Raw genomic sequence first — 10,466 nt, 5'->3', positions numbered from 1 at the left:
AGAGATGATTCTTAGAAAAGCTAAAGACAATGCTAAGAGACATATAGCTAGACTAGTGGATAGTTACGAATTTGAAATAGAGGATGGTATCCATTACACAACATTTAGTTGTAGATTTGATTATTATAAACTTTCATGTTTTCAAGGAATTGCAATTATGGTAACATATACCACCATACCTTTTTGCTCAATAGACTATCATGTCTCTTAGTGTACTAAAAAAATATTTAGATTCCTTTATCAAAATTAAAAACAAAAACAGATTTTTTAAATACTAGTTTTTTTTAAAAGTTTTATTTGGCAACCATTTGATTTTTTTTTTTTTTTAAAAAAAAAAAATAAGTATATAAACACATAGTTTACCTCTAAGTTCTTTGCTTTGTTATCTACAGATATGTTTGGAGACTAAATATTAATGAAACAACATGTTGATGCCAAAATTTGGATAGGGATGCACCTGACTTTCACATGACAACAACGGTAAATTTTTAATTTGGGGAAGAGAGAACTTGCAAAACAAAGAAAAAGGACTCCGACATCAAAGTTAGAATGAGTACTCTAATAGAGAAGAAGTTAGAATTTTTGTTACCTTATGTATAGCTATAATGATGTATTTACAAGAAATTTGATCTCAAGTTTATCTTAGTCCTACTAGGTTTAAGATATGAGTTTTTTTCTAATCCCAAACTAGTTAAATCTTATCTTATCTTTTTCTTAGTTTTTTCTTATTTCATTAGGTCCAAATTCACCCATAACATTAGTCCTCATTCCCATGTTCGATTTCGAGGTTTAGCTAGTTATAGATATCAACTAAATATTATGGTCCCAATTTGGTAGTATAATTCCTCTAGCTTATGTTGCTTCAATGACCTTGTCAGTTGATTCTCAACAAGACTGTGCTTCTCATCGATGTCAATGTAAGGTACTCGTAGATTGATCCACCAAACCTGCAAGGTCAATGTTGGGTACTTCTTTGGACGGTGTTCTAGGCCCTAGGGTTATCATGGAGGCGTTCTTGAGTGGTTCCTAGATTATTCTAGGGATGACCCATGGCACCCTATCAATTAGGTCGAGTTTTAGTGTTTTTTTAGGTTTAATTATTTCGAAGCCAATCCCCTTTTTGGAGACTAACCCCATTTTGAATCTTATAAAAAAAAAAATGAAAATTCATTTCTTTAAGATTGTTAAGTCCATCGATGAATGTTGATTTTTTAGAGGCAATGTGGCCAACAAGTGGCAATCTTGTCAGAAAGATGAAAATCAATTTCTTTAATAGTATAAGCATTTTTTCGAGAAATACACAAATCAATTACTAAGAGGCTGTAAGCACCATCTTGTGAAAGTTGAATATCAATTTCTGAGAGATGATGTAACCAGCAAGTGGCAATTGTGTCAGAAAGATGAAAATTGATTTCTTTAAAATTATAATTAAGCACTTTCTCAAGAAATATAAAAATTGATTTTTAAGAAGTGGTGTGACTAGATAGTGGTCTAATTTGAAATATTCTCTAGAAAGATGAAAATCTATTTCTTAGAGATTATGTGCACCTTCTCGAGAAAGATGAATATTGATTTCTAAGAGGTGATGTGACCAGTAGGTGGTCTTCTTTGGAACTTGAGATTTTCCATAGAAAGATGACAATCAATTTCTAAGAGATTATGTGATTTCCATGTAGTTACCCTTAGTTTCAACTATGGGAGACCATCCCCCAAGTTACCAAATAATTTTATCTTGAAATTTTTTTGGGTCTAGATACAATTTTCCTCCTTGTGAATAATGAAGCTTTATTAGAAGTTCTTCAATTAGTTTGTTGTTTGTTTGAAAATGAGGCGTATTCCTTATGAACGTCTACTTTTTGTTTGATAGGGAAGCATATCCCCTGTATATCTCCCAACATAAGAAGCATTTTACTTGTAAAAGAGATGTATGTGGCTTTATGTTGCTTTTGTTGTCCAATAATCTTAGATTGTCTTCTATGATTGTTTCCACTTAAGATCAACCTCTCCTTTAGCCTTTGGACATGAGACTATTTCTCCCACATCTTCAACAAAGGCGGCTTTTCCTTTAGAAAGATCATGTATTCAAAGTTCCTCTTAAACCTTGTCGGAGGATTTTTCTTGTAAAAAATCTCTAATAAACGGGTTGGATCTTGACCCATTCCCTTCACTTGTTTCTCTAATGCTTCTAACTTATGCTTAGGTCATCTCTCTTGTGGATGAGGCCAAGGTGGTGTATGGTTTAGTGTTTTCGGCAGGTGGTTGTCTTGATCGGAGTCATCTCCATCCTAATTCCTTTTTCTTTTTTTTTTTTTGCCTCTTACTCAGATTTTATAAGGTATGCAGATTATCAGTAGAACACTTTCTTACCCGCAATCGACGCCAACTGTTGATGTCGAAATTTGGATAAGAGAAGACGCAGATGACCTTCATATGACAACAGAGGTGAAGGAATCAAATATCTCGCTAAAGCATGTGAACGATGTACAATTTGAAATTCAATTGGAAGAACTGTGAAATGCAGAGAAGCAAACATGCTAAAAAATTACAGGATAAACATTGGAGTTCTAAACATGTTTTTTATTAAGAATTTGAGGAAGAGAGAATTTATCCTTGATAGAAAACCTCTTTACGCGATTCTTTTTGAAGTGTCACATACATAAAAACTCTACTCGCCTCTCTACGAAGAGTGAAAAACCTTCAGCAAGGACACCACCACTCGAACACCTTGTTATTCTCAGGATACAAGGAATGGAAGTCTGGGCTCCAACAATGTTTTTAACAGATAATGAAATACATAAAGTTGCAGAGAGAATTCTCTAAGATTTTTTTTTTTTTTAGATAGAGCTTCTTTTAGATGTCCATATTTTGTATTCTGTGTTTTTCCAAAAACACAAATTAAAGAGAAGAGTGAGGGATAACTCCCTAACATGGGGAGTTATTTTAATATTATACTATAATTAATATCAATAATAATTGAGTTTTATGCCCTAAAACTCGTAGATAGTAAATGTTATTAATTGACCGTCATCAATAAAGAGTTATATATGTTAAATCAATAAATATTATTGTTTGTATTGTTGTCTATTTTGTCTAAATAACCCTAAATCCAATAACTAGCATTCTTTTTTTTCTTATGAGTCTTGAACTATATGTGGAGACATACAAGGATCAATATTCAAGATACAGCCTAAAGGGTCTATAATATAGGGATAAGGCTGGGTACTTTATCCTAGTAACACTATGGATGTTGTCCACTTTGTATTTGATACAAACATAATGATCCAACGTGTTCGTGTAGATGACACGTGAGTTGGGGTATCCTATACAATGAGTTTGCATAAAACTGGACCGCGAAATAGTAACCACTAGATATTACACTGTTGACTAGTTAGGTTTCTATTATAATAGGATGACCTAGGCAATTTAGTCTTAATCCCGAGTATATTATGAACTCCTATTCATAAGGGATTGTCCTTTGGTTTCCATGGGTGAGGGTAGCCAGTTCACTGACCCAATATGCCTACCATTTTGGGGAGAGACCAAGTGGGAGTTGGGAACATAATAATACAAGATGAAATTCACTCTTTCCCTACTTAAGGGTAAGTAGATGAATGTTCTCTTAAGTGGTGTCTTTGAGACTTGAACAAAAGACTCTACCCTCTCATTGGCCCAAGAAGGGTTTCTGTTTATTGGTTAAACCATAAATAGGTTGTTCATTAAAGGAGCATTGGTACTTAAGGAGCCAGGGGTAACTCGAGGATAAAACGGTAATTTGACCAAGTGGAGTTACGAACACTTGTGAAGGACTAACTTGTTTGGTAGTGGTCTATATCCATGGACACAGAAATATATCTGTAGTGAGAAGCGTACAGTTGTAAATCTTTAGTGGAGTGTACCCATAGTTAACGAATATTGATTAACTTGATTAATGAATTTAACTAATTAATTTCATATTATTGGAGCTTCTGATCTACAGGTCCACTAGGTCCCCTCGTTAGCTTACTAGAGGATACTTAAAATGGATAATTTGAATTATTAATATTAATTTGAGGAAACTATATATTAATCTGATTAATATATAATTAATTATGGATGTGATCTATAATCAAATTGGAATGTGATATTTGAATAAGATTTAAATTAATTAATTCAAGTGAATTAGATTCACAAAGAATTACTTAATAGAGAAGTTTCGCACATATCCATTGGATGTATATGATAATTAAATATGTACATTAAATTGGATTTAATGTATAAATAGTTATTTAATTATTGTGCAAATCAAAATTAAACAAGTATTATGTAATTGTGCAAATCAAAATTAAATACATGTTATGTAATTGTGCAAATCAAAATTAAGTAACTGCTATTTAATTGGGCTAATTAATTGAATAAGTGTTATTTAATTAAATGAGTTAATTAATTATATAATATATATATATATATATACACACATTAAGAAAGATGTTTGGCTATTCTCTATATAAAGACCTCCTCATGGTCTTTTGGGAACACATAGCATTGAATACACAATTCTCATTGCAAAGAAACTCTGACAATACACAACTTCCTTCCTAGTGTTATATTGCAGAATTTTCTCTAAGCATCTCTACTCTCCAAAACCTTATTCTTCTCTTCCTCTCCCAATAGTTGGATATAACTTATTCCTCTATTAGAATCCCAGAGAATAACGAGATAACTCTTGTGGCAGTGTTCGAGATCGCTCAAATAGTTGTTCGTGATCAAGACCATTTGGAGATCTGTTCGTTGGAACATTAAAGAGAATCGTTCATGGCACTTGGAGAATCTACAAAAGTAAGAATCGTTCTAACCCTTTCCCTAATAGCATGCTAGTTTATGTGTTTATCTATTCCATCTAGTACAACGATTTTGTTTATTGTAACAATCGAATCGCATGATGCAAGGTGATCTCACACGAGAACGCTTCCGCTGCAAGATTCAATCCCTTCAATAATATAATATTTATATAATATGGTTAACTAATTATTTAATAAACCATATTATATGCATTATAATCATATTAAAGTACAACTCTCTCTTATAACCTTAGTTTTAATATTAATCAAATTCACATTAAATTTTAACCTATAATATTTATATAAATATTACTTAAACCTCATTCAAGTATTTATCTCTCGCATCATGAATCATATTTATAATTAACTATATATTATAATGTATCAACTTATATTAATCATATTAATATAATTAATAACTTTAATTCCCTAAAATAATTTGAACAATCCAAATTATTCCAAAAACAATATTCCTTGATTTTATCCTTAGTGAGCTAACAAGGGGACCTTATGGACTACGGATTAGAAGCTCCAATGATAGAGATTAAACAATTAAACTCTTTAATTAGATTAATCAACATTCATTAACTCTTCGCACTATAGATATATTTTTGTGTCCATGGATTTAACCAATCAACAGCCCTTCACGAATTGCTTTATAACTACAACTAAGTCAAATTACTATTTTAACCTTGTAGTTGCATCTAATTCCTTAAGTACCACTTACCTCTCTAATGAACAATCAATAGTCCAATTATAAACTAACCCCTCCCGGGCCAATAGGAGGGTGAGGTCTTATTGTTCAAAACATAGATTAGCTATTAAGGAAGCATTTCATCTACTTAACTATGGGAATGAGTGAATTCTATGTTGTGAAGTTGTATTCCCAACTCCCTACTCGGACAAATCCCTTGCTTTATTATGAAGAGAAACCAATCAGAAACTCCCATTTATATATCTCCACATAAACAATATAGATCATATTGTTTGTAATACTTACAACTCATGTAACAGTTACAAAGTGTGTCGTATCCACAGTATCACCAGGATAAGGCACCTGGCCAGTGGCGGAGCCAGGAATTTTGTATAGGGGGCACTATGTAATTAAAAAACTGCAAGAAATATATATATATTCATAGCTCCATAAATTAACTAATTTAATACATATTACAACTATTCTCTACGAGTTTTCATGTTTTGAAATCGATTTAAATTTCTAGAATTGAAAATTATGATTATGAGACTGATAAGGACATTGTTGTAAATATGCTCTACGAACTTGATCTTAAATGTTATTATTATATTTATAAATTTTAGTTCTTAGACTAGGATCTACAAGTATGTAACAACCAGACTCCCTAGGACTCAAGCTAGGTCGTTACTATTCACATGCATGCATAGAATTTAAAATGATACATTTTCATAGCGAAATAAATGCTAAATAAATAAAGTCAAATAAAATATTTTCATTAAAACTAAATAAAAGTCAAATAACAAGGTACCCATAAATCATAATTAGAAATTTAATGAGTCTAGAAAACTATAAAAGTTTGGAAACGAATACTAATCAGTAAGTTTCAAACATGAAGATTGAAAGTGGAAAAACATGAAAGAAATCTAAACATCATGAGTGGAAATATAAAACTGGTCCCAGTGGCTCAATCACGGATTCCGCTTATCATTCGCCGGCATGCCCCTACTCTTACTTGAAACATAAACATGAGAAAGGATGAGTATAAAATATTCAGTAAGTAACCCCACTACTAGGGTCAGGCTAGATATCTATGTCCTCTAGATGCCTACGTCTAATAGAATATATAAACTGCTCTAGTCCTCCTAGGACACATACATACATGAAAAACTTGTTTCTATTCTACTGTAGTTAAGTATGCCCACTATCTCTAATAAGTCCCGTAGGATCCACAACCGCTGGTGAATCTCGAAGGAAACACAATCTCTTACGTATGCATGGTTATGCATACACCTCTTTCGTATACACATAACCCACTTAATGTATACCTCTTTCGTACACATGGTTATGTATACACCTCTTTTGTATACACATAACCCATTAAATGTGTACCTCTTCCGTACACCTGGTTAAGTATACACCTCTTTCGTATACACATAACCCATTGAGTGTGTACCTCTTTCGTACACCTGGTTATGTATACACCTCTTTCGCATATACATAACCCATTGAGTGTGTACCTCTTTCGTACACCCTAGATCCTCTCTATGAATATAGAGATGTATACCTCTTTCGTACACATGGTTATATATACACCTCTTTCGTATACATGGTTATGTATACACCTCTTTCATATACACGTAACCCACTGAGCGTGCACCTCTTACGTAGACCCTAGTACCCTCTATGTATATATCACTTTCATACACAACAGTCCTAGTACATCTCTTTCATGTACTAGTGCCCTTGGACATGCATCACTTTCATGCAGTCACATAGTTTGGAAAGGAAAAGAGATTGCATCTAATTTCATATTAGATACAACATTGACTTAATCCTGAGTCCTCTAAAATCTCCTCGTCAACCTCATGTTAATTAACCTCAACATAAGTATTTAGTCTAGTTTTAAATGGATCAACTGTAGCACATCACTTTCATGCACTAAATCATGTAAACAATAAAGTGTTCGGGATTTCATAATATATCATACCGTCTACACATTCTCATAATAAATCGTATAAATATATAGATCAGCAAATGTCTAATCCTCATCTAGCTTTAAGACATTCCAGTAGGAGTGCCACTTGACTCATAATTTAAGGGTCATACTCAATCATCATTTTAATATAACTCATAAAATTCTAAATCAAGCTCATATATAATCATATTCAGATATATTACCACATGCTCATATATCCTTCCTAAACAGTCCATTCGACCTCAGAATAATCAAAATTATCCTCGAAAACAGTTGATCCTCAATATTAAATCTACAGTTTATCGCCTGGTACAAAGACAGTTCCAATAGTAAGATTACCCAACACATGACTCCCCAAAATCCCTTCAAGACTTCAATCTAGTGGCCCGACCTGAACATAAACCACAACTAAGGATTATAACTTAATCTACAGCACCTTTAATACTTCAAATGGCCACGAAGCCTTAAATACTTACCAAAAGCTTAGTGAAATTGGTCTCAAACTTGCTAGACAGCAACTGAATATTTACTTCCGCTCTTCAATCCACGACTAAAACACCCAAATGGAACCTTCGGTCAGAACCCATTAGGATGAAGGCAACGCCCGCGCAAAGACGACAATAAAAGCCCCGACGAACCTGAACGGAGGTACCCACACGCAGATCTGGCTATCCCCGCGAAAATCTGCTGCCTGAGATCTGTAGACAGTGTCGGCGGCTGGTGCTGCACCTCAGACGTGAAGGCCGACAATGGCGGTGACCGATTGGAGGCGATAACGACTCGATCTGTGCGTAAACAATGGAGTAGAGCTCCGATTGTGGTCACTGGAAACGCGAATGGGCGGCGCGGTCACGATTGTGCGAGGGACGAGCAGCGGCGCGAGGCTGGCGACTCACGGCGGTACGACTGAAGACGATTCCAGTGATGACGAACAGCGAGCGGGCGGCGAAGGGCGACGGCGGAGCTAGGGCTAGGGAAGGGTGTTCACGCAAGGAGGAAAAATTGGAGGGGTCTCGGTTTCCCTGCGAAAGAGAAAGAGAAGGGAGGTTTTTTTTTTAAAAAAAAAAAAAATATATATATATATATATATATAATATTAAAACCCTTTTCTCCTCCTCTTCAAATCATAATTTCAAAAATCAAACCAATTACATTCTCCAAATTTAAAACCTTTGAAAAAAAATATCTAGACATTTACTAAAAATTAAATTAAAATTCAAATATTTCCTTTAAACAAAAATCAAATTTCAAAATTAACAAAATATCCTCAAATTTTACGAAAATATAGAATTTGAATTATGAAGAAAACTCGAGATATTATAAGGTAGTTCTCCTAAATTGATTTCTATACAAGATATATCAAAATCAGAAGTAAGTTTTTTTTTTTTTTTAAGATGATGATTATGTGGTTTCTATTGTTATTTTTCTTTTAAAATATCTCTTTATATTGATATAGACCCTATAAAGTATTATCAATAAAAGTATTATGATTTATTGCACAAATTTAGAAGTATGAAAATTAAAAAGATTGAGAAAATTTTGAAAGTTATTTGTGGATGGTATGATACATATATCCTGACGAGAAACAAGATAATTATCTTGTATTTTAACTTTGAAATTAATTAAAATAAATATATATTAAGTAATACAAACTAAAAATTAAGTTAAAAAAAAGGTTAACAATACCTTATCAAATGTTGTCTTAAAATTTTTTTTATACTAAATTCCTTTTTTAGGCAAGTACTACAGAAATAGGTAACGACACTACCAAAATTTGATTTTAAAATAAATTATAAATTAAAATTGCATTAGTAAAATCCAAACGCACAACTTTAACTATCAAAGTTGTGCCCTCAACCACCGCACCACACTCAAATTTCTAAAAGAATGTAGGTTATATATATAGAGAGTTAAATATTACTTAAATTTTATATTCAAAATAGAATAAGTCTAGGGGAGGCATGTGCCCCCTTGGCCCTTACGTGGCTCCATCGGTACAAAGTCTTATCCATATAGTGCAGACCTTTTAGGTTATTACTTATACATGATTTAGTTGTATATCTACTACATTACATTAAACAACCTTGGATCTTAGTTTGTTATGTGAAATTGTATTACTTGGACATGATTTAGTTGTATATCCTCATATACTTCTTATTTTATTACATAAATAAATTGTATTTACAAATTACAAACTACAAGATCCACAAGATTTAGGATACTAAATCCAACAAAAGATATATTTGTAATTTGAGAAAAAAATAACCTGCAAAACAAAGAAAAAAAACTCGGATGCTAAAGTCAAAATGAGAACTCTATAATGGAGAAGAAGTGAGAAGTTTCCATTATCTCTTATGAACCATAATTATGTATTTACATGGGATTTAATCTAGAATTTATCTTAATCCTACTAGGATTCAAATATGAGTTTTTTTTTCCAATCCCAAATTAGATAGGATTAAATCGTACCTTATCTTATCTTTTCTTATTTTTTATTTATTTTGTCTAAGTCCAAATTCACCTATAACAACATTTCTTCTTGTTTAATATGTGAAATTCTCTCCACCATTCTTAAAATAGTAGGTGAACATATGAATAAAACGAAATTTATGTTAGTTAGATCCTTAAAAAATGCTACTATATTTTGGGAAAAACTTTTTGGTTCCTTGGTTTTGATTTTTGAATAATAGTATACGCTTAATCCTTAGGTTTCAAAAAATTACTTTTTTTTAAAAAAAATAATAATCTCTATATTTTAAGTTTAGCTTATACTTGGTCACTAGATTTCAACATTTACATTTTTATTCTGAAGTTCTAAATTTAGTTTCAACTTGATCTTTAGATTTTTAGATTTTACATTTATTTTTTGAATTTTTATTAATGTTGTCACTTCTGGATCCTTGATGTTAACTTTTAGTTAATTAATTAATAAAAACTATGATGTGAATTTTTACTTAATCACTAATGAAAACCAATTTAA

General features: G+C 32.2%; 1 long non-coding RNA gene across 1 annotated transcript; it reads right to left on the bottom strand.

The window, feature by feature from the left end:
- Nucleotides 1-7,627: 7,627 nt before the first annotated feature.
- On the bottom strand, nt 7,628-8,584 carry LOC120083264 (uncharacterized). The gene is made up of 2 exons (XR_005483393.2): nt 7,963-8,584; nt 7,628-7,877 (listed from the first exon to the last, which is right to left on the bottom strand). It is a non-coding gene; the product is annotated as an uncharacterized LOC120083264 (long non-coding RNA).
- Nucleotides 8,585-10,466: the final 1,882 nt, after the last annotated feature.

Source organism: Benincasa hispida, chromosome 8 (assembly GCF_027475165.1).
Source record: "Benincasa hispida cultivar pf3 chromosome 8, pf3_genome.v1.1, whole genome shotgun sequence".
Classification (NCBI taxonomy): Eukaryota; Viridiplantae; Streptophyta; class Magnoliopsida; order Cucurbitales; family Cucurbitaceae; genus Benincasa; species Benincasa hispida.
The sequence above is the reverse complement of the archived record's forward strand: the minus strand, read 5'-3'. Positions and strand labels throughout refer to the sequence as shown.